We start from the raw sequence: 24,635 nt of genomic DNA, 5'->3' as shown, positions 1-24,635 counted from the left end.
TGGACATTTTCAGGCCTGCACATCAATATCGACACTAATTTTTTAATCAGCATCTTTTTAACCACAGAAATAAAAGACAGCATAATTAATTACAGAGGTTGCTTCTAATCATTAACCACAAGGGTCAGGCTGGAGCCTGCTATTCTGTTGCTGAATGTAAATACAGCAGACTAGGGAATATGTTTGCCCAACATTGTCACGTGGTAATTAATGATGAAAACATGAGTCTCCCCGGCACATTTTGAAGAAGGCTGAGACGGGATTTGTTACTGATGACGAGATGGGTTTACAGCGATCACCTCCATCGCTAATTGTTTTATGAAATGTCACCACTTTCTCTTTGGGATTGTGCTAAATAGTCCCACAATGTCAATAGAGATATACTAAAGGGTGTAACAGCCAGGTCTTGTACAGTGCTTTTTATCAGCACTTTACAAAGGAGGGAAGCATCATTATCCCCATTTTACAGATGGGAAAACTGAGGCACAGATTGGGGAAGTGATTTGCCCCAGTGTCACCCAGCAGGCTCGTGCCCAAGCTGGGAATATAGCCTCTGTTCCCTGAGTATCCGTGCAGTACTCTATCCCCTAGGTAACACTACCTCCCTCCACTATGCCATCTCTACCTCAATAATAATGTCTCTAAGAATGCATGCACGATCAACACTGTAGCAGCTTTGTGATATGTTATCTACATTACGCTACATGTAGAAGCCCCAACTCACCTTGAGAGACTGCCTCTAATAAGGTGTTTGTAGCGCACCCACGTCCTGAAGATCTTACAGTTTAAATAGATAAAGGCTGGGGAGGTGACACAGTTTTAGTGATTTGCCCAAGGTGTCACAGCAGATTGGTAACAGAGCTGGGAATAGAACCCAGATTGTCTGACTAGTCACTGAGCCACACAGACACCCTCTGTATTACAGGCAGGGCTGGTGGCATTACCCGTTAAGTTTGCCCCATTTTACAGATAGAGAAATGAGGCCCAGTGAGCTGAAGGTGAAAAGTATCCCCTAATTTTGAGTGCCCAATGTGAGATGCCTAGCACCTGATTTTTCACAGTCCTTCGCACCTGATTACATGTTCCAAGTGCAGCTCCCATTGACTTGGGTGCAGCTCTGAATGCTCAGCACTTCTACAAATCAGACCCCAGGGTCTCAAGGCTGGCAGCCAGAAAACCAGGAACACGTCATTAGTGAGCACCTGTGAAAAGTGCTCCACCATGCAACTTTAATAATGGTCTTTCACCATAGGCTTTTTGGGGTTTTTTTTTCCTATTTACATTGGATGGTGAACTCCTCAGGGCAGGGATTAGAATGAACGCTCTCTGGGAAGGTGTCATGCTCAGCTATGGCAAATTATAATAATGCAACAGCTGTCATCCCAAAGCAGTTCAGCCAAACTCCCAGACTGGGTCAAATTTGTGTCCTGAGTTATGTGCAACCAAGGTATAAATCAGGACAAAATCTGGCTTTTTTGCAGATTAGGAATTTGGAATCATTTCTTGCACCAAAGAAAAGCAGCCACCTCTGGAGCAGGATGCAGCTGGGAGATAAAAGGCCTCAGCCGTTTAAGACTGGCATGAAGAACGCTGTTGCCAAACGAAATGGCACAGGAAGTGTAGGCAGGTAGAACGCCTTTATCCAAGTCAGAACTGCCCATTTTGAGGTGTCTTACACCGCCTGTGATTCAGCTGGCACTGGCTTCTACTGGAGGTGGGATGCTGGGCTACACAGACTCCTACTCTGATCCAGGATCTCAGTTGCTATACCTCTCTACGGAGTTGTCCAAGAAACTGCATTTCAATACTCCATCTCCTGAGAAAAGTGCCTAGGGATCTTTATAGATAACAAACGGCCGGGACCTTGGTTTTATGGCAGAATAAAGGAGACAGATAGCAAGAGCAGAAAGCGAAGCAAGGCACAGAATCTATAGAGAATGTTTCCCTGAATACAGGATGCGAGCAACAGCAAGGATGAGATGCCAGTTACAGCCGGCACTTCTGACTTGCCAGTTGCTCCGCCTAGAAGCTGACAGTGACATCCACTTGCTCATCATGTAAACATAATTGGCGTGCTTCAGAACACTAATATTATTTTTCTGCTCCATTTGCAGGCTGATGGGGGATACTTAGCAACACTGTTCCCACGACGACCCACGTCCAGTTCTCGCCATTTGCGTTTGCAGCGAGGAACACGTGCATCTCTGATGTGATCGTCTCCCCTTCCCTTGTGTCCGAATGAACTCATGCAAGTTCTCACAGGTAGGTGACTTCTGATCTCCCCCCAAAGCTCTTTACTATGGTGGACCAATGGGTCTACTAGAATTAAGGTTTTGACCAGCTTTCTTTTTAAAAATTGATTCTAAGTGTTCTAAAAATCCACACTGCATATATGTGGGGCATGAATCCAGTTTGTTTAGCAGACACATCTGGGGGGGCTATGTGTAAATGCCTTACTTATTCAGCTCACTTATAGAAAGCCGAACCAAAAAAAAAAATTCTTGAGCACCGCCACGCCCCAAGGTGCCACCTCAAGCACGTGCTTGGTCGGCTGGTGCCTGGAATCAGCCCTGGCGACAGTAGCACTCAGCTCTTTGGAGCCAAGGACTCCCTCGTATAATGCATTTGGTGCAGGGCTCAGCACAACGGAGCCTCGATCGTGTGACACAGATCCAGGGACTCCAATAGCGTCATCGGCTCCGCTCTCTGGACACGGGACACACCTCTGAGAGCTGGGACCATCCACAGGAATTTCAGGAATGTCCCTGTCCCCTGCCACTTTACTGCTATCCCTCCTGGCTCCTGCCTCAGCTCCAGTCCATGTCTTCCCTCCACTGTTCCTCCCCCACACTCCTCCCAGTGCTCCTGCCAATGTCCCCATTTCACCTTCCCCTCCCTCCCACCCCCATCTCTGGCTCCCTCCCTGTCCCTCTGCCTATGTACTCACTGCAGAGCACTGAGAGCACCAGTCAGTCTCCCAGTGCCTGGTCCCACAGTCGTCCCCTCGGGCTGGGAGCAGCAACTGCAGGGAAAATCCCACTGATCTCCTGTATCCCTGGGCTAGAGCATGCTCAGGTGCTGCCTAGTCACACCTAGGAGCTGTGAGATGCTGGAGCATGCTCAGTGCAGCTGACATCTTCCGTGAATTTAGCAGCCAAATGCCAGCAATTCTCTACAGAGCATGTGCAAACTCAGGGGTTTTTTCCCCAAAGGCTGATAATGTGGCCAAATTTGGGTGAACATAACATAAGAACATGAGAACGGCCATACTGGGTCAGACCAAAGGTCCATCCAGCCCAGTATCCTGTCTACCAGCAGTGGCCAATGCCAGGTGCCCCACAGGGAGTGAACCTAACAGATAATGATCAAGTAATCTCTCTCCTGCCATCCATCTCCATCCTCTGACAAACAGAGGCTAGGGACACCATTCCTTACCCATCCTGGCTAATAGCCATTAATAGACTTAACCTCCATGAATTTATTCAGTTCTCTGTTATAGTCCTACCCTTCACAACCTCCTCAGGCAAGGAGTTCCACAGGTTGACTGTGCGCTGTGTGAAGAAGAACTTCCTTTTATTAGTTTTAAACCTGCTGCCCATTAATTTCATTTGGTGGCCCCTAGTTCTTATATTATGGCAACAAGTAAATAAATTCTCCTTATTCACTTTCTCCACACCACTCATGATTTTATATACCTCTATCATATCCCCCCTTAGTCTCCTCTTTTCCAAGCTGAAAAGTCCCAGCCTCTTTAATGTCTCCTCATATGGGACCCGTTCCAAACCCCTAATCATTTTAGTTGCCCTTTTCTGAACTTTTTCTAGTGCTAGAATATCTTTTTTGAGATGAGGAGACCATATCTGTACGCAGTATTCAAGATGTGGGAGTACCATGGATTTATATAAGGGCAATATGATATTCTCCATCTTATTCTCTATTCCTTTTTTAATTGTTCCTAGCATCCTGTTTGCTTTTTGGACTGCCGCTGCACACTGTGTAGGCATCTTCAGAGAACTATCCACGATAACTCCAAGATCTTTCCTGACTCGTTGTAGCTAAATTAGCCCCCATCATATTGTATGTATAGTTGGGGTTATTTTTTCCAACGTGCATTACTTTACATTTATCCACATTGAATTTCATTTGCCATTTTGTTGCCCAATCACTTAGTTTTATGAGATCTTTTTGAAGTTCTTCAGTCTGCTTTGGTCTTAACTATCTTGAGCAGTTTAGTATCATCTGCAAATTTTCATGGGGACAGTAAAGGCACAGCCTGAATCCCAGGGCGACCCCCTGCCAAATTCCAAGTCCCTGTTCTATAGCATGGAGATGCTAGAGGTTCTCAGTAAAATGGTAAGATTTTTTTTTTTATATTTTCCTCTAACTTTGTTTTTGGGAAACAGCTGAACTGTTTTAGCTGAAATGTCTCCAGGAAAATTCATCCTGAGGCAGCCAGCCAGCGTGGGAAACGCCAGCCTAAATGGGTTTTAAGTTTGGCAACATTGTAAAGCAACTGAAAACGAAGTTAAATAATGGGGAATGTTGAGCACTCTTAAGCACAGGCGATGCTGCGTGTCTCGCCTATGCTATAGCAGTCGGATCAGAAAATGCGCACTCAGCCACGACTCCGGGAAAGCTTGGACTTGGGGCTGCATTGCAGTGGAGGCCCGCAGACATTAAAAACTGCGATCAAAGACCTCTAAGAACCGGAACTCACTCAGCAGCAAGCATCAGAGAGAGAGCCACTGGGTCTCCTCCAAATGGACTTGAAATGCTGAAATGGAGGCAGAGAGGCCCCTAGAGAACTTTGAGGCGCAGCACCAGAAATACCCCAGTGGCTGCCGTTGCATTTTGACGAGCCTCATGCATTACGGATGAAGGGGGTTACGTAAGAACCTCTTGGCCATTCACCGGAGGCCAACCCACCAAGGGCTGCGGGCGTTAATTCATAGCACGTCATGCTTTAGGGGCCCTCGCTGCAAACTGCTGTGGCATCGTCTCTCTCCGAACATGTTACTGTTCTCATTAAGGGCAAGGCTGCTACATTTTGTTTTGGCTTCGAGGCGCGGGGCTTTGGCACTAGCAGCAGCCTCGGCGCGTCTCCGTTTGAAAGCCTGGAAATGAAAAATGCATTTGCAATGAATATTTTAAGATGAATAATCCCGTGAACTCTCCTGGAGATTTTAGCAAGGCAATCACTCCTCCTATGAATTAACTTCCCACTGAATGGAAAGGAGTCATTTGAAGCTATGATCCACCTAGCCTCCTCTGGCTTTCTGAACACATTTCACCTGAAATTAATTAGCTAGCTAAGCACAGAGAGCCAGACTCCTTGTTTCTGAGCTCCTTTAAGTGGGATTTGATTTATTAACCCGTGACGTCCGTTACTAGATTCTTAGATCTGTCCAGAGTTGAGGTGTGCATTACTGGCTGCAGTTTAATTAGGAAGGTATTATTAATACAGTGTCTAAGCAGAGTTCACTGGATGGATCATTGCTGACTTTCACTTCCAAACATGGGATTGACTTACACATAAGCTTGTTAGATTCAAAGCATCTTACATCTTTCCATCTCTCTGCCTCAGCTGTCCATCCTGGTGTAGTTCCATGTATTCAATCCCTCTTGTACAGTAAGAACAAACAGATAAAACACACGATGCTGGGATAGCTGGCATAGTACTGATATTGGCATGGCACCTTTCATCCAAGGGGTATCATTGCACCCACTACTGAAATAATCTGCCTCTCTTGTTACCACATAACACTTAAGACAGGGCATGAGAAGAATGCAATTCCTAACTGGAACATCAGTGCAAACAGGCAGAACATAATTACCCTGTAACCCCAGAGCCAAGACCCCTGCTCTTGCAGGAACTGCTGTGTGATTAAAGTTGTGCAGTGTCATCACCCCCATTCCAGAGGTTGGGGGACAGAGAGGGAAAGTGACATGACAAAGGACAAACAGTGAGTCTGTGTCAGAGCTCTCAACAGTATCCAGGAATCCTGGCTCCCAGTCCTGTGCTCATCAGATGCCAAATTCAGCCCTGCCTTAATATTCTAATCCAGCAAGCACTTAATGCATATGAAGTCAATAGGATTACTCCATGTGCTTAAGTTTAAGCATGTGCTTAAGTGCTTTGCTGGAACAGGGCTTGAGCAAATGCAAATTCCGTCGGCATCAGCCACTTACATCAGGGTTGCATCTGATCTCCTCCTCCCAATGTCCAATTTAACAGGCCAAAGCTGGTAATCTTACTGTTTGGTAGAACCCTACTACCCATCCCCTGCTCCTCTAACAATCATCGTCCTGGGAGAGCCCTTTCCGTGCCTGCTATGGCTGGCCTTTCTGAGGTGCAGTGACCCAAACTGAACGCATTGCTCAAAGTAATGCTACCCTATCCATTTGTCCAGGGACGCTGTGCTTTCTCAGCAGGTTAGTCATTTCCTTGAAAACTCCTGCACATTAGCTGACGTCTTCACTGACCTCTCTGTGATGACAACTAGATCTTTTTCCTAGAGAGGTGGGGACTAATTCAGAAATCATCAGCGTGTACAAATAGCCTAAATTGTTCCTTTCAGTTCCTATTACCCTATGTTCAGCTGAATCTGTCGCCATGCTTAGCCCCAATGGGTCTCCCATCTTGCTTGGGATCTCCGGGCACTACCGTACTACAAGCGACAACTAACGATCAACTATAATGCTGATGCCCTTGGGGGGATTGTCGGCAGCGGGGCTCAAACCTGGACCCTCTGGATCTGAATGCACAAGCCTCTGCTGCCTGAGCTAAAAGACCCTGCTCTGGTAGCCAAAGCTGTAGCAGGTTCATCAATCGTTGGTTGGCCTCGGCACCACTACAGGGGAACAGAGTGCCAAACCGAGCAGGTATGGCTTACACAAGGCAAACCATTTCTGTGTTCTCAAGGAGCTTTTGGGCTTCCTTGCAATTCCGCGTCGCTTCCTTGTTAATCAAACCTCTTCTACCTCATTAGTGTAGATACTGAACACCATGTACCACGGTGGCTGGCCCTTTATGGGGAATGGAGCCTAGCCTCATTGGTGGCTGATCAGCTGCATCCTGGCTGATCAACTGCATCCCAGCTAAGACAGATCCAGGGATTGTAAAAGCCAGCAAGTGGCTCAGGTGAGGGAGAATTGCAGGAGGAACATTGCTCCTGTGGCTGGTCTTGGAGCAAGGGCAAAGACACGCAAGGGGGCAGGTCTCTGGGTCCCTGCAGAAGAGCTCAGGTCAATGGGGTAGGGGCAGCCAAGTTTATATGTGGAGTTTACACTGAACTGTTTTACTGTGTCTGAAGAATAAGCTGTGCCCTGAAGGAAAGGGCTGAACAGAGTGCGAGCCCAGCGCCAGTCTTTCCTGGGCTGGGGAGCCAGGCCAGAAGCCCTACCCACCACCATGTGTAGTTCAAGCCCCAGCACGCCGCGATATTAACCCCGTTCCGTGTAGAGACGCTTCTCTCTCCGTTTTGTCTCCTGTCTCTTAACCAGTTTTTTACTCCCAGGACAGGTGCTGTAAAGGAACTGAGATGGTGTGTAGGTCTCTGGGTAAGCCCCCCCTACGGGAGTGCGTCTCAGCCCTAGTCCCCAGTCGTGCCATCCTCACTCCCCGTGAGTTGTGACGTACATCAATGGGGCGGGTGTGGGTGTAGTAAGGTACTATTCAATGTGAGTTATGATAATGCCTACCTCTTACATAGCACTGTTCAGCCAATCTCAAAGCACTATACAAAGAAGGTCAGTATTGTTATCCCCATCTTACCGCTCGGGAAACTGAGGCATGGGGAGGGGAAGTGACTTGCCCAAGGCCACCCAGAAGGCCAGTGGCAGAACTGGGAATGGAAGCCAGGTCACCCGAGTCCCAGCCAAGTGCTCTATCCACTTTAGGGCCCAATCCTACTCCCACTGAACAACAGGGCAATAGCCTGGTCATCCCTAGCTCTTCCTGTGGGGAGAATATATTTGGTATTCTGTTTGTTTCTCTTGAGCACGGCGCAGACTGATTTCTCTGGGTTTGTGTCCTTTCAGTCTGTTCTTGTATTGCAGCAATCTGTCTACCTTACACCTGCCACAGTCATTGCCCACCCAGAAGGATGTAGTGCCTCCATTCTGGTTTTCCAAAAAGACCAGCGATTATTTGAAGCAGTCGAATGAGCAGATGGCTATTTCACAGGCTGGGAGTTGAGGGGACTGACGCATTTGATTATAAGGGAACAATGATTGATGAGCCGTACACTATGGCTGGAAGCAAGGGTAGATTAATGACAGGGTTGAAGGCTGATCCAAATTGATCAAGGAGTCAAACTCAACTTGGAAGCAAAATTCTTGAGCTCGATAATCGTCTAAATAGAAAAGTGTGTGTGTGTGTGTGAGAGAGAGAGAGAGAGAGAGAGACACACACACACACACACACACACCAGCACGGTGTGACCATGTCTTCCCTCAAGGCTACAGTCAGGGGGGTGGTTAGAAAGAAGCATGCCAGTCTCAGTTCTGTTGTAGAACTTCACAGGATCCCAGAGCCTGTGGTACATTACATGATTGGGGAGGAAAGACCACCTCAGAAAACCACTTTAACACACTGGTAGGGGGAGAGTGTAGCGATCATTTGGGAAATGATTAGAGAAAGTCCAGAGGGGAGCAAAAACCCGATAAAAAACGAAAGTTGAGAAAACCTGACTTATGAGGAAAGGTTAAAAATGGCATATTTAGTCTTGAGACCAGAAGAATAGGGCGGGGGGACCTGATAACAGTGTTCAAGTGTGTTAAGATGGAGATAGATTGTTCTCTATGTCCATGGAAGGTAGGAGAAGTAGTAATCAGCTTCATCTGCAGCAAGGGTGATTTAGTTTGGATATTAGGAAAAACTTTCTAGCTATATGGGTAGTTAAACTCTGGAACAGGTTTCCAAGGCACGTTGTGGAATCCCCGTCATTGGAGGTGTTTAAGAACAGGTTGGACGAACACCGGTCAAAGATGGTCTAGGTTTACTTGGTCCTGCCTCAGCACAAGAGGCTGGACTGGATGACCTCTCGAGGTTCCTTCCAGCCCTACATTTCTGTGATGAAGCAGTTGTGTGTGTGTATGAGACCGGAGAGAAGGAGAGTGTGACTAAGGCCATGTCTACACTACCAATTTGTGTTGGCAAAAGTGACATAATAAAAATTGCAATTTCGTGTTCACACTTGCTCCCTCTGCCGGCAGATTGCATGCACAGTGGGGGCACCATCATCGACAGTGTGAGCAATGCACTGTGGGTACCTATACCACAGTCCTTCTGTCATTAGGTTTTGTGGGATGACGGAGCAGATCGCGGCTCATCTTGGGACAGTGCTAAATGTCCCATGATGCATTGCTTTCTGTCCCAGCCCTCCATGGGCTTCTGGCTTTCTTTCATGGCATTTTTTCAATGGCCCTTCTTTGCTGTGCACCCCAGAATCTTTGTGAGAAGGGATGAATCCTGCACTGCTCTTCTGTGCTCTGTTAACTGTCATGAAAACATCGCGGATGGCAATGCAGTTAATCGTCAAGTTCCTAACTGAGGAAGACTCGCAGGTGGCCAACATTCTGCGTGACATGGATAGGAGAATGCATAGGGTAGACCTTTGCTTTTGGGCTCATGAAACAAGCACTCAATGGTGGGATCATATCATCTTGCAGGTGTGGAACGATAAGCAGTGGCAACAGAAATTTCGGATGTGGAAAGCCTCCTTCCTGGAACTGTGCACAGAGCTCACCCCAGACTTGCGGCGCAAGGACAACAGAATGAGAGCTGCCCTCTCGGTAGAGAAGCATGTGGCAATTGCTGTGTGCAAGCTCGCAACTCCAGACAGCTACTGGTTGGTCGTGAATCAATTTGGAGTGGGGAAGTCGACTGTTGGGGCTGTGTTAATGCAAGTGTGCAGGGCCATAAATTGCATCCTCCTACGAAGGACTGTGAATCTGGGAAATGTGCTTGAAATAGTGGATGGCTTTGCAGAAATGGATTTCCCTAACTGTGGAGGGGTGATAGATGGCACACACATTCCAATTTTGGCACCAGACCAATACAGAATACATCAATAAGAAAAGGTATTTCTCCATGGTGTTTCAGGTGCTTGTGGATCATCATGGGTGTTTCACTGATATCAACACGGGCTGGGAAGGTGTGTGACACATGCATCTTCATGAACACCGGCCTCTACAGAAAGCTGCAAGTGAGGACTTTCTTTCCTAACCACAAGATTACAATGGGGGGTGTTGAAATGCCCATAGTGATCCTGAGGGATCCTGCATACCCCTTACAGCCGTGGCTCATAAAACCTCACATGGGACACCTGGACAGCGGTAAGGAGCAGTTCAACAGGCTCAGTAGGTGCTGGATGAGAGCTGAATGTGCCTTTGGCAGATTAAAGGCGCACTGGCGATGCCTTTATGACAGGCTGAACCTCACTGAGGATAATATTGCTATGGTCATAGGTATCCCAGTTCCTACAGCTCAAGCGCAGCTGGGACTGCACAACCTCCTCTCCCCATATACTGAGCAGAGCCAGCAGCACTGCAGTGGTCCAAGCGGGAGAGCGTTTGCTGCGATAACCCGCCATGGTCACCTGGGAAGAGGCGATGAGACCTCTCCATGCCGAGTCAGCAGGAAATGGAATTTCAAACATTCCTGGGGCTTCTAATGGGGAGGGGCAGATGGTTATTTACCTGGCTGCAGGGCAGTGGAGTTCAAACTGCTGACCAGAGCGGTCAGGAACAGCATTGTGGGACACCCCCGAGGCCATTAAAGCAATGAAATGAAGCGTGGTGTCTACACTTGCATTTTGTCAACAAAAATGTAGAGGAAAAAGACGTAAATCTCTCGTGAGGATGGATGTATTTTGTTGCCAAAACCAGGCATTTTCCCCAACAAAAGTCACTTTGCAGTGTGTATGCACTCACTGTTTGGGTCCTGTGACAAAGTTCCTCCTCTGCCTTGATGGGTCCTGCACTTTTTGGCGGATTTGCTCATCTCAGAGGTTCACGGCAGGGCCGCCCAGGGATTCCGGGGGCCCGGGGTCTTCGGCGGTGGGGGGCCCCTTCTGTTCTGGGACCCGCCGCCAAAGTGCCCCAAAGACCCGCGGCGGGAGCCCCCCGCCGCCGAATTACCGCCGAAGCGGGACCCGCCGCCCGGTCTTCGGCAGTAATTCGGTGGCGGGGGGGGGGTCCCCGCCGCGGGCCTTCGGGGCACTTCGGCGGCGGGTCCCGGAACAGAAGGGGCCCCCCACCGCCGAAGACCGGGCTGCGCTTCAGCGGCCCCGGGTCCCGCTTCTCCCCCCCCCGCCCGGCCCCGGGTCCCGCTTCTCCCGCTGCCGCCCGGCCCCGGCTGCCGCTTCTCCCCCCGCCCGCCCGCCCGCCCGCCTGGCCCCGGCCCCGGCCCCGGCTTCTCCCCCCCGGCCCCGGCCTCGGCCTCTTACCGAGCGCGTCGCCGGCAGGGCCTGAGCTCCGTCCCGCTCAGAGCCGCGTGGTGAGGGGGCGGGGCTGTGAGCTCCATGCCGAGCGGAGCCGTTGGAGCTCCCAGCCCCGCCCCCTCACCACGCGGCTTGGAGCGGGGCGGGGCTCAGGGGCTTGGCCGGAGTCTCGGCGCTTGATGCGCTGAGGCTCCAGGAGAGGGGCGGAGGCGGGAACCTCCGCTCTTCTCTTGGGGGCCCCTGAGGAGCCCGGGGCAAATTGCCCCTTTTGCCCCCCCCCCTCTGGGTGGCCCTGGTTCACGGCAGCCCTCAGTTTGGCCATTTCTGCTAGAGGCTCAAACCTGCCATTCACTCAGCTCACCTCATCCAGCATGTGGGAAAACGGAGAACAATCTCCTCAGTCTCTGTTGTCCCAGCTAGTGGGTCAGGGACAGGCCAGATCCCTTTCCAAATTAGACCTTCCCCTCTGGTGTTTCTCACAGACCAGGTCAACGCCTCCTGTGTCTGATCAGGAGTTGGAGGGAATGGGGGGAACCCAGGCCCGCCCTCTACTCCGGGTTCCAGCCCAGGGCCCTGTGGCTAGCACCCGTCTATGTCTCCTGTAGCTGCTGCGCGACAGCTACAACTCCCTGGGCTACTTCCCCGTGGCCTCCCCCCAGCACCTTCTTTATCCTCACCGCAGGATCTTCCTCCTGAAGCCTGATCCCGTTTGTACTCCTCAGTCCTCCAGCAGCTTCTCACTCCCTGCTCCTTACACACCTTCTACTAACGGATGGGAGGCCCTTTTTAAACCACGTGTCCTGATTAGCCTGCCGGCCATAATTTGTAAGCAGAGTCAGGATGAGCCCCACCCTGACATCTGGTGGTAAATTATGGGGAGTGCGGAAAGAAGTTTCGGTTATTTGCATGGGCACTCCCACCCCACTTAGCATACCGCAAAGCAGCATGGGATGGTTATTTTCACAGCTGTGGGACCCCCAATTTTGTTGTTATTGGGGCAGGAGCAATGAAATGTTGTCACCCTGATTGGGTAAATGGGGAACTACAAAATTGTCTTGTGATGGGGGGTTTCATTGTCAGCAGGATAGCGCTTGCTAGACGGGGGACATGGGTTCCAAAACCCATTGGAGAGAGAGGCTGGGGACAGGTATCTGTACTTGGTGGTGCAGGCTCCTTGTGTGAGCCAGAAGCACCAGTTCCACCTATGCTTCTCTCCACTGTGGTTACTGAGCTGAACTCACTGGTACTGGGGCTCCCCTACTATGAGCTGAAATCACTGAAGAGCTGGACTTGCTGAGCTGAGAGCACTGTGCTGATGAGTGGGGGAGCCTGAAGCAATACTGGCAGAGCGGAGGGGAGCAGTTTGTGCAGCCACTGGGTGAGTGGAGCTGAGCAGCTCGTGAGGACGGCTGGAGCGGATCACAGGACAGCTGGTGGACCAGAGCAGCTGGCAGAGCGGAGCAGCCCACAGAGCAAGCGGAGCTGAGCTGTTTGCGGGGACGACTAGTGGAAGCAGAACCCCACGAAGAGGCAGGGCAGTTGGCCCCGAACCACGTAAGGTGCCCCTTTCTACCCAGGCTGGGGAGGGGGACCTCTGCAAAGAGACTCTTGAACTCTGGGCTGCCTGACCCGGGACAGAGACTTTTGAATTGTGGGACTTTTGGGACTGTGGGTGATTTGGGGGGTTGCTGGACTCAAGGGCCCAGAGACAAGGACACGGCCCAAGTTGCTGGGGTGGGTCTTTGCTCACGGTTTGACCTATGAACTCCAGTTGAGGTATTTTCCAAATGTCATGCTTGTTGTTGTTTATCTTATGTAATTAAACCTTTTCTGCTACACCAAGAGTCTGTGCTTGCGAGAGGGGAAGTATTGCCTCCTCGAGGCGCCCAGGGGTGTGTGTAAGATTTTCCCAGGTCACTGGGTGGGGGCTCGAGCTGGTTTGCATTACGTTGTGGGGAAGGGACCCCTAGGTATTGAACCCGGCCCTTGCTGCTATCGTTTCAGCCTGGCAGAGGGGTTACAATTGATCGTAGTAAGTTCTTAACTGGCTCCAGGTGTCTTAACGAGCTCGCCTGTCTTAATTGGTTCTAGCAGGGTCCTGATTGCTCTAGTGCAGCCCCTGCTCTGGTCACTCAAGGAAATGAAAACTATTCATCCAGGGGCCAGTATATTTGCCTTCTACTAGACCCCTGTTTATCCAGGTCCTGTGGATCCTTCCCTTAGGCTGGGGGGAGGTCCTTGGGCTTTGCCCGCCCACTTCCTGGCTACCAATAAGACCAGACTCCTGTACCCCACTGGTCTGGGTCTGTCACCGTCGACAAATGGCAGTTTTGGCGACAAAACTTGGTAGTGTAGACAAGGCCTTAGGAAAGTTTCTGGAAGAGTAGACAGCTTAATCCACGGCTAGGAAATTGGACTGGGAATCTGGAAACAGTGTCTCTTCCTAGCTCTGCTCTTTAATCCAGCAGACAAAGGAGTCAAAAGATCCAGTGCCTGGATATTGACGTTCGAGACATTCAAGCTGAAATATGGTGCCGGTTTCTTAACAGTGAGGGTAATTGGCCATTGAACCAACACATCAAGGGGCATGGTGTATTCTCCACTTGAAGCCTTTAAATCAAAATCAGATGTCTTTCTAAATGAGAGATTCTAGTTCAACCACAAAATATTGGACTCAGAATAGGAATTACTGGGTGAATTTCTCTGGCCTGGGTTAAGCAGGAAGTCAGACTAGATGGTTATGATGGTCCCTTCTGGCCTTTAAAAGTATGAATCTATTAATATTCCTGAGTTTTCTTCCTTGCTCTGCCACTGGGAAGTGTGTGACACCTTGGGCTAGTCACTTAACTGCCCTGTGACTTAGTGTACACATTAGTAAAGTGGCTGCAGATTAATCCCTAGCTCAGCAGGGTATAAACATGCGAAATAGCCTCCCAAAAGAAATGCTGGAAGCCCTGCCCCTTAGGGTATTTAAAACTAGACTGAGCAAAACCACTAGGATATATTTCTGTAAGGAACAATCCTGTGTTGGTTGGAAGAGCGCCTAGATAAGGAGTCTCAAACACACATGCGGCCTGTTGAGTTATTTCCTGTGGCCTGCCATAGGTGCTGACTCCACCGGTGGCCAAGCTCCCCTCCCCGCAATCCCTCTCCCCCCCAGCGCTCCGCATCCCTGCTCCTCCACCTACCTTCCAGCGCTTCTGACTTTCCAGGAGAGAGGGAGGACGAGTGGGGACGCGGTGCACTCAGGGGAGGAGGTGGAGAAGAAGCAGGGCCAGGGCGGGGATTTGGGGAAGAGATTGGAATAGAGGCAGGGAGGGGGCGGAGTTGGGGCAGGGACTTTGGGGAAGGGGTTGGAATGGGGGGTGGGGAAGGGGTGGGAAGAGGTGGACAAGGGGCGGGGCCTCATGGAAAGGGTGGAGTGGGGGCGGGGCCGGGGGCAGAGGTGGTGACTTTAACCGAAGTAATTCTAAAAGTAAATGCGCGTTTTGTCTTTGAGTGAGGTGCATTACTGAGTATTTATATTTTATTAAAACCCCTCTTCGCATTACATTTTTCAAAAAGTTAATAATTGACTTTTAATAGCATACTATATTACTCTTCATTTTTTTTTCATTTTTGACTATACTTTTGTATCGTTGTATGAAAAGGTTTCAGGGATGCATCCCTCGGGCCAATGTACTGGTACAATGTACTCGTGTGGCCCTCGTGATTTGATTTTGAGATCCCTGGCCTAGATGAACTCACAGATTGTCTGCATTTCTAATTTCTATCCCTTTGTAAGAATAAGGAATGACACTTCCCGTTTCTTTTTAGTCAAGGAGAAAGGAGGACAAATTCATTTCATTTGCCCATTTTATCAACCAGCGTGTGGGCGACATGGCTGTTCAGGGTTTAATTCAGATACTGAAGGGCTTTTCTGAATAACAGACGCTGCATTAGGAGCCTAAACTCACATGCCGGCCAGGGAGGCCTGAGGATGAAGGATCAGCTGTCCTGGAGTTAATGAGTAGGAAATCAAGCTAACCATAGGGGAGAAGATGCATCTTGCCATGAAATGGGCTTGCCCGGTGGTTGTTCCCTTACTGTGGAAACGCTTGGCTGGAAAGGCAGATTACAGCCACTCGCTTGCAGCGGAAGGTTCATCATCTGTCTGGTGGGCGGCAGCAAACCAGGCATGTTTGCTCCTAGGTGGCAAAACTGCCGTGGGCAAAGACTAAAAATACAGGCAAGAGGTTCTGGCTTTTCACACTTGAGTGTGGGGGCTGGAATGCCGTCAGGGGAGAGCTCAGCTTGCTTTTCAGAACACGAAGAACACTTCCTTTCTCCTGGTAGGGCAGTGGCGACTCCCAGCTCTACCTCTCTACTCCAGACTTGTCTCCTGTCCAGACTAAAACCTCTGCCTGGCTCTCTGACATAGGATCATAGAAAAGTAGGACTGGACGGGACCTTGATAGGTCATCTAGTCTAGTTCCCTGCACTGAGACAGGGCTAAGTATTATCTAGATCATCCCTGACAGGTGTTTGTCTAACCTGCTCTTTACAATCTCCAGTGACGGAGATTCCACAACCTCCCTAAGTAATTTATTCCAGTGCTTAACAACCCTTATGGTTAGGAAGTTTTTCCCAATGTCCAGCCTAAACCTCCCTTGTTGCACTTTAAGCCCACTGCTTCCTGTCCTGTACTCAGTGGTTAAGGAGACCAATTTATCACCCTCCCTTTTATAACAATCTTTTACGCACTTGAAGACTATTACTGTGTCCCCCCTCAGATGTCTCTTCTTTGCAGTAAACTAACCTAATATTTTTCAATCTTTCCTCACAGGTCATGTTTTCTAGACCTTTAATCATTTTTGTTGCTCTTCTCTGCACTTTCTCCGATTTGTCCACATTTTTCCAGAAATGTAGTGCCCCGAACTGAACAAAACACTCCAGCTGAGGTTTTATCAGTGCTGAGTACAGCAGAAAAAATTACTTCTTGTGTCTTGCTTACAACACTCCTGCTAATACATCCCAGAATGATGTTTGAATTATGTTTTTTTGCAACAGTGTTACACTGCTGGCTCATATTTAGTTTGTGATTCACTAGGACCCCCAGATCCCTTTCCTCCATACTCCTTCCTAAGCATTCAGTTCCCATTTTGTATTTGTCGTTGATTGTTCCTTCCTAAGTGTTGTATTTTGCATTTGTCCTGAGTGAATTTTATCCTATTTATTTCTGACCATTTTGCCAGTTTGTCAAGATCATTTTGAATTCTAATCTTGACCTACAAAGTGCTTGCAACCCCTCCCAGCTTGGTATCGTTCACAAACTTTATAAGTGTATTCTCCATGCCATTATCTAAATCATAGATGGAGCTATTGAATAGAACTGAACCCATGACAGATCCCTTTCTGGGGCATTGAGATGTGAAATGATGATGGGACACCACTGGATATGCCCTTCCAGCTTGATTGATTGACAGCTACTCTCTGAGTATGGTTTTCCAGCCAGTTGTGTACCTACCTTATAGGAGGTTCCTCTAGCGTATATTTCCCTAATTTGTGTATGAGAAGGACATGTGAAACTATCAAAAGCCTTACTAAAGTCAAGATATACCACATCTACCACTTCCCATCAACCACAAGATTTGTTACCCTGTCAAGGAAGAATATTAGGTTGGTTTGACATGATTTGTTCTTGACAAATCTATGTTGACTGTTACTTATTACCTTATTTTCTTCTAGGTGCTTACAAATTGATTATTTGTTCTATTATCCTTCTGGGTATTGAAGTTAAGCTGACATCTCCTCATGACAGGCAGACCTCTCCTCCGGTATTAAACTGGATGCTCCTACTTTTCTAGGGTTTGTCCCCTATCCAGTATCAACAAAACTGAAAGTGGTTTTGTCTGGTATTGGACGGAGGATGCCATTTTGAAAAGTGACCTGCCCCATTCTAAGTGACCTCGCACCCATTGTGTGTCTGAAGTCACGCCCATGGGGGAGGGGCAGTGCCCTCTCAAAAATGGCACCTGCACACCCCTTATGCGGCTTGACCTCTCATGCACCGTACGTCCGTGGCAGTGGTGGGTTCACACCAGCACTGGAAGTACCGGTATGCAGGGAATGCATGCATGGCCACCCTATTTCATGGATAGTCTAGCCATCAGCGTGAGCACAACATGGCTAAAACAGAGCTCTTAATCTTCTCCCTGAAAGCCCTCTCTGCTACCTCCTTTATTGACTACTGTGCACAGTACCACCATCCACTGTGTCACTCAGCCCTGTAACCCGGGCAGCATCTTTGACTCCTACTTCTCTGAGGGGCTTCACATCCAGGCTAGGTAGAAATCTTGCCAGTTCTTTCCAAATAACATCCATTCCCGTCTATCCGTGTAACTAGAATTCTTGTCCAAGCTGCCGTCAGCTCACATCTCGATTACTGCAACGTCCTTCACTCGGGTCTTGCCCCACTCCTACCCATTCAGAATGCTGCCTCAAGGAGCCTATTCGTCTTCTCTCATCTCCTCTTGCCTTCCTGTTACCAGTACCGCTCTCTCTGCCGCTTAACGGTATGGAGTCCCTTGTACCTCCCTTCTCCTGATCCACAGCTCAGCATGGGAGGCCCAGACATGAAGGCAGCCCTTGTACCTAGGATCACCCCTGCCCCCCCACTTAGGGCCTAGAGGTGGGAGGGGGTGTCTCACCAGTCTCTGGAAGTGCAGCACCGTTGGAACGGTGCTACCAAAGATTCCTCTGGGGGAGACGATGCACGAAAAAGATCACAGCCCCAAACCCACTGGTCTTTTCTGAATAATCTCAGTGGGGATGGGGGTTGGTGATATGCATCCCTCCCCCATGCCTAGCCTCCCTCCTTCAGCATAGGGTTCTGCCAGATTGTGCAGAAAGGCCTCCAGAAGTGTGGTGGAGAATGGGGCACTATCATGGTCCTATACTACTGTCACACTGTAGGGGTTGTAAAAGCAGCAAAGAGTCCTGTGGCACCTTATAGACTAACAGACGTATTGGAGCATGAGCGTTCGTGGATGAATACCCACTTCGATGTATTGGAGCATGAGCTGAGCTTTCGTGGGTGAATACCCACTTCGTCAGATGCACCCACGAAAGCTCATGCTCCAATACGTCTGTTAGTCTATAAGGTGCCACAGGACTCTTTGCTGCTTTTACAGATCCAGATTAACACAGCTACCCCTCTGATACTGTAGGGGTTGTGCAATGATGTGTTTACTTGCATTACATTATTCAGCCACTAGATGTCTCTCTGTGTTGCATACAGTTCCAAACTGGGTGTGGTTCCTGGTAAACAAGGGAGACAAAGCTGGAACCCAATCTGTGTGGAAGTCTGTTTTATTTGTGTCTATAATAACTGCTGTCTAACAAGATTTGTGAATCCATAGATCAGGGCAGGGGGAACCCCATGCACAGAGGCACCATTCCATCTGTGCATCTTGAGCAACGATAAGTAGCAGTCGGAAGAGAATTATTATATTATTTGCTTTGCAGTACAGACTGTGTCAATACATAGCAAAGACAGCACCTTCCCCAAAGAGGGTACAATCTTGGTGTAGAGAAAACCATTAGAGGGATAATAAAAACAATAGCATGAAAGACAACTGGTCAAACTGCTGCAGGAGTTAATTAAAGGAAGAAAAGGATGGCAGCGTACGGGGACCAGGTGTGTGAAATCAGTTCAAGAATGACAATAGAAAGGTTAAAGAAGGTCCCCCCCTCCCCATGTGTTAAAGTGATTTTAGACGCTAATTTAAAAGTCCGGTATCTTTATGGTGCTTGGCATGACGCAGGGAAGACATTCTAGGTCTCAAAAAATTTACTAGATAATTAAAAATCATCCTTTGTCTTGGCCACTGGAGGCCTGAATACTCCAAGAAGTTAATTAAACGAGAGGGTTGCGGGCGGGGAGGTTTCAAAAAAAAGTCAGCAATGATTTTTTTTTTTCAGATTGCTGTGCACCGTCAGCCTGAGTGATAGAGGAGATAATTAAACAATCGATTGCTATGCTTGTTGGTGTTCTGAGGAGAGGGCTGTGTCTTCACTGCAAAAAAAAAAAAAAGAGGGGGTGTTTTTACATTCAGTTTTCTAGCTTGATAGACCAGGCCCAGGACATTTCTATCTCAAAGTGGCTAGTCAAGGTCAACCTCCCCCCACCACCTCCCCGCACACACACCTAGGGTTGACCTTGGCTGGCGACGGGGAGGTAAAAACTGCAGTGCCTTATCTCCCCTGTGATTTCCTATCCAGGTAGCTAACACAGTGTAAGAACACCTCTCTTTTGGCAGTGAGGGTGAAGACTTTGGCTACATCTCCACTACGAGCTAAGGGTGTGATTCCCACCGCGCGTAGACATCCTCACCCTAGCTCATGGGAATTGGCCTGTATAGCCGCAGTAGAACAGGTAGGGCGGCGGTGGCACGGCTTAGTTCTACTGAGCACAAACCCTCCCGAACCCCATGGGTATGGGCTCGGCACGGCACTGCTGCCTCTGGCCATGCCACCGTGGCTACGCTGCAGTGTATACTCCCGCTCACTGACCTAGCGCAAGTGTGTGTCCGCGAGCTGGGAATAGCCCCGTAAAAATTGGATCAACCTAGCGATGTCGCTCAGGGCTGTGAAAAATGCCATGCCCTGCGTGCCATAGTGAGGGTGACCTAACCCCCAGCATAGACATGGCTAGGTTGATGGAAGAATTCTTCTGCCGACGGGTGTATCACCGCCTGGGGAGGTGGATTACCTACATCAACAGGAAAACCCCTTCCGGCGGTTGTAGGAAGCACCTACACCACTGGTCCCCAAACTTTGCAGGGATGTGCCCTCCTGTTACCACTGTTTGTGGCCACCCCCAACCCCCCGGGGCGAGGAGCAGGCCCATGGCTCTTTGGGGGGGGTACAGACGGGGTAAGGGGGCCACAGCTGGGGGCGGGGCTGAGGCCGGGAGCTGGGCCCGGGTTGGGGCTGGGACCGGAGGCGGAGCTGCAACCGGGCTGCGGTAGGGAGCCAAGGCTGGGAGTCAGGGCGGCAGCTGGGGGTGAGGCCTAAGCAGAGCTGGGAGCGGAGTGAGGCTTGGTGGTGCTCTCTCCCCACCCCCTGAGGGGGCTGGCCGGGACCGCGGGGTCTGACCCCGCCCCCCCCAAACATTCCTCTGTGACGCACTAGAAGGGGACGCTCCACCGTTTGGGGACCTCTGGTCTACACTATACCACTACTGCAGCCCCATATCTGTGCCTCGGTAGCGGTTGTAGAGATTCATACCTGCGGCCCAGCATACACACAGATTTTGTACTGGCATAACTGTGTTGGCGAGGGGGTGATTTTTTTTTTCTGATCTAGTTATACTGGTACAACCTCTAGTGTGGACTCGGTTATACTGATAGAAAGGTGCCTAATACCAATATAGCCTATTCCCCTTCCCATATGGGAATAACTATGCTTGCATAAGAACTTTTATTCCAGGATAATGGTGTCCACACTAGAGGGTTGTTCCGCTTTAATTCTATCAGTACAGTTAAAGAAGCACAACTTTTGTGTAAACATCAGGCTGTGTCTTGCTGTCAAAGTGTCTTAGGTCTGGTCTGGACCCACACCTCTACCGATATAACTAATGCTGTGATTTTATACCCCTTTAGTTAAACTGGTACAACTTTGATATGGACTCTGGTATCAGTATAAAGTTGGTTGTGTCAGTGTCATGTGCAGGCTAAACTCCTGCAACCAATTTGAAACCAGGCTAAGGGCTTGGCTACCCTTGCAGAGGTAGGGGTACCAGCTGGGTATGGAGAAGCTGATTATCCTATAAAGAGCAGCAGGGAAAAACAAGTGGAGGGAAGCTGGAATGAGAGACTTGAGCAGAGATGTAGCAAGGCAGGGAATGGGGGCTGGGAGTGAGTAGGCTTCAGCAGGGAACCATGAGGAACCAGGTAGGAATTTAGAATGACGACGGAGACTGCTAGGAGTTCAGCAAGAGAACCTGAGTCTTCAGAGAAAAGACTTCAAGCCGGGAAGGCCTGGGAGACCCCAGAAGGAAAGACTGGGTGTACGGACTTTCTGAAGAGGTGAGAAATGGGGGGGGGGGTTTGATTTTTGTTATGTTAATAAATCCAGCCCCTAGGAGGCTGAAGCAGAGAAGAGTTTGTTTTGGGAGACTGATTTGAGAGAGCCCTGAAAAGTGGGGAAACTGAGGCAGGACTGCTGCAGAGCAGCCTCAGGACATGAAACAGTGCTTGGGAGGCGGCCGGGCCATGGATACATTGTTGTTACAAAGATCACCCGTCACTTCATAGCTCCTTATTTTGCTGTCTTTCTGTGTGTGTTTTTAACTGTGGTAAGATCTGAAATGCTCCTGTGTTACGGCCTGTAGGAGAGAGTGCTTTCTTGTATCCTCCTGGGTTTGCATTTCCCTTAGTCTGAACTCCTTTGGAGTGCAGTAAGGTAATGAAGCAGAGCATATCCTGCAGATTGGGAGTGACAGACTGGAGCGGCTGACCTAAAACTGAAATCTTTATTTGACACAGGTTAAGCAAGCAGACAAACAAACCCCACAACCCCGTGTGTTTGATATATTGTGTCTTGCACGAATGAAAGCGTGTACCCCCGAATTATATAAATGCTTATGTCATTACCAGAGCAGTTCTCTTGCAGCAAAAATAGCCATGACTCCTGCAGAGGACCCGAGCTCTTCCCCTCGTGTGCCAAGGAGAGGACTCGCCAGGCTGCCCAATTGTCATGTTAAAGGGAATTTTTCACAGGGGAGCAAATCCCTCCAAGCTGGTGTCAGAACAGTGATGCCAAGCACCAGGCTTCTTGAATCTGATTCTCCTGGGCCCCCCTTCTCTCTCTGTACTTTCTTCAGCCTTGCTCAAGCTGGTCTGCGAGACCACTGACCTCTCCTCCTTTTAATCCCTCAGGAAAACCCATTTCTGCCACAGTGCATCCAAGAAAGCAGTGCAGGGCGGGGACTGGCTACAGGGGCTGTGTGGCTGATGAACCATGGGATGCAGAACCTCCTGCTGCCACAGAAGCTCTCCTTGTGCAGGGGAGCTGCTCCAGCTCCTAGAGGCTGCAGCAGTTATTGCTGTGAGCAGGGGGCTGCAGGCAGTGGAGGGAGCAGGAGCACAGACTTCTATGGGGCTATGTCAAATCAGCCCCACGGAGATGGTCTTACAAGCTCTCTGTCCTGCCTGCTCCCTGTTCTGCATCATCGGTTCTTTGCCTTTCAGAGTCTTTGGGGCAGGGACTGTCTTCCTTGCGATGTCTGTGCAGCACCTAGCACATTGCGGGCCTTGCCACAATATGAATAACAGTATGCTGAAAGCCAGGGAAATGCACACAGAGAAAGTAATTTGCTTGGCCGGTTGTTTTCTGGTAATTTAAGAATTGCGGCATCAGCACTGATTAACTGTCAGTCTAGCCCGATCTCCTATCTCTGAGCATGGCCCATTCTAGACAGTGCAACACCCAGCTGTCCTAAACCATGATCCCATATGTGCGGCTACCGTGGTCAGAAATGAGGACAGAACCTGGGATCTTCAGGGGCAAAAACATAGGCCTCCACTCCTTGAGCTAAAGGAGAATTCCTTGAACCACGGGTAAACAGCAGGCTGTTATATCGGAGGGCCAGCCACTAGAGGGCGACATGATTACACATACTAAGTCAGCGTATTTCACACCCAGTACATGCCCCTCTATGTATGAGACTCTGCAATCCATTGCCCTCCACTACCATGCAGCCCAGATCATGTGCGGCAATCCTCTGCCCTGCTAAAGATCCCAGCTGCCCAGCACCCGCTCTCTCTACCCTTGCGCACACAACCCTTTCCTAAACTACCCTCTCCCAGCACAAACTACTCTGCCAAGCACCCACAACTACGGTAAAGGGGTGGAGGCAGAGTTCAGGTGGCGATGGGCTGTCTGCGGAGTTACGTACGCGTGGTCATGCTAAGGCGGACGTACTGCTGGGTGCCTTATCTTTTCATTTCCTTGCCTTTGTGGGTTTGTGTTGGGTGTGTGCGTGTGTGGCGACCCTTAAGGCCACACAGCAAAGGTGGTTTTGTGCATTAGTGGTTGGGTGTTCCATTTTCCTTGTCACTAGGCAGGTGCACTGTGATTTGATACTCTCAGACGCTCTCCACTCCCAAGCATGATGTTAATGGCCCAGTAGCACCATTGTGAAGAATCACAACTCTCGTCTGAGCACGCAGGACTATTATCTGGTGGTTAATGGATTTGAGCCACCGTGCTCTGTCTGAGTGGAGACAGCTTTAATAGCATGTTTCTAATTCTGTTCCTCTGCCTTATCAAACGCAATCTGTCCAGGAGGGGCACACCAGGAGGCTGGCAGGGCTGATAAAGGCGCCCTGCTGAGTTCATTACCCATCTGTCCACCTACAGCATTGTCATGTGAGTGTGACAGGGAGAGAGACTGAGGCTGTTCTCAGCTCTTAACCGATTTAAATGTCAGATTGAAGTGTGATAAATCAACCCACTGAGGGTGAAGCGAGAAATGGTTCACCGGCTTCTCTTTGGTTCATAATCTGTGTGTGTCTTTAAATATGATGCACTTCTCAGAAGGGAACTTGAGGGCTCTTTCCTCATGCAAGCAACGCCCCCACTGCCAGCTGAGCTGGGACCTTTTAGTGTCTGCTTCACAGAAATGAAATTATGCCTGGCTGTTTCATAGGCTTAGTCTATGCTAGAAAAGGTTTGCTGGTCCTTTTTGTTCAGTGTACATGCAGACAAATTAGGTAAAACATAAAATGCTCTTTCTGGAATGTTGCACTTTATTTCTTAGAATCCAGAATCTTAACACAGAAGAACTAAAAACAGAGAGAGACAAAGCAGGCTGCTCCCTACAGCAGCAAGGTAAAACTCCCCCACTTTGCTCTGGGCTGGCTCTTCGCAGGCTGACTGTTGAAGACACAGCATGCATGCTTGCCTAGCCTGCAAGCAAAACTAGGAAACCCCCTTGGCTTAAAGTGATAGCTTGTAATTTTCAATATGCCACAGTTTATACCAGCAAACCCTTCTAATAGAGAGACAGCTTATGCCAGCAAAAAAGTGCTTCTGCCAATTTAACTTGTGCCAGATGGTTCTTTGGGTACCCAGGACTGAGAGTCACTTTTTGTTACCCCTGCCTTCAGTGTGAGGGAGTCCTATCTGTGGTAGCTGAGTGTCAGA

At 49.4% G+C, this 24,635-nt stretch overlaps 1 long non-coding RNA gene across 2 annotated transcripts in view; it reads left to right on the top strand.

Moving 5' to 3' along the window:
* Positions 1–22,453, top strand: part of LOC123371892 — a 35,581-nt gene extending 13,128 nt beyond the window's left edge. Inside the window, exons 2-3 of one of the 2 annotated variants that reach the window (XR_006579997.1) lie at positions 2,115–2,262; positions 22,367–22,453. This is a non-coding gene — a long non-coding RNA (uncharacterized LOC123371892). Of the gene's footprint in view, positions 1–2,114; positions 2,263–2,634; positions 2,760–22,366 lie in introns of those variants that run through there. The other variant, XR_006579996.1, reaches the window with a different exon arrangement.
* The last annotated feature ends 2,182 nt before the right edge of the window (positions 22,454–24,635 follow it).

This window comes from Mauremys mutica, chromosome 5 (assembly GCF_020497125.1).
Source record: "Mauremys mutica isolate MM-2020 ecotype Southern chromosome 5, ASM2049712v1, whole genome shotgun sequence".
NCBI classification, from domain to species: domain Eukaryota; kingdom Metazoa; phylum Chordata; order Testudines; family Geoemydidae; genus Mauremys; species Mauremys mutica.
This window is presented reverse-complemented; position numbering and strand designations above follow the sequence as displayed.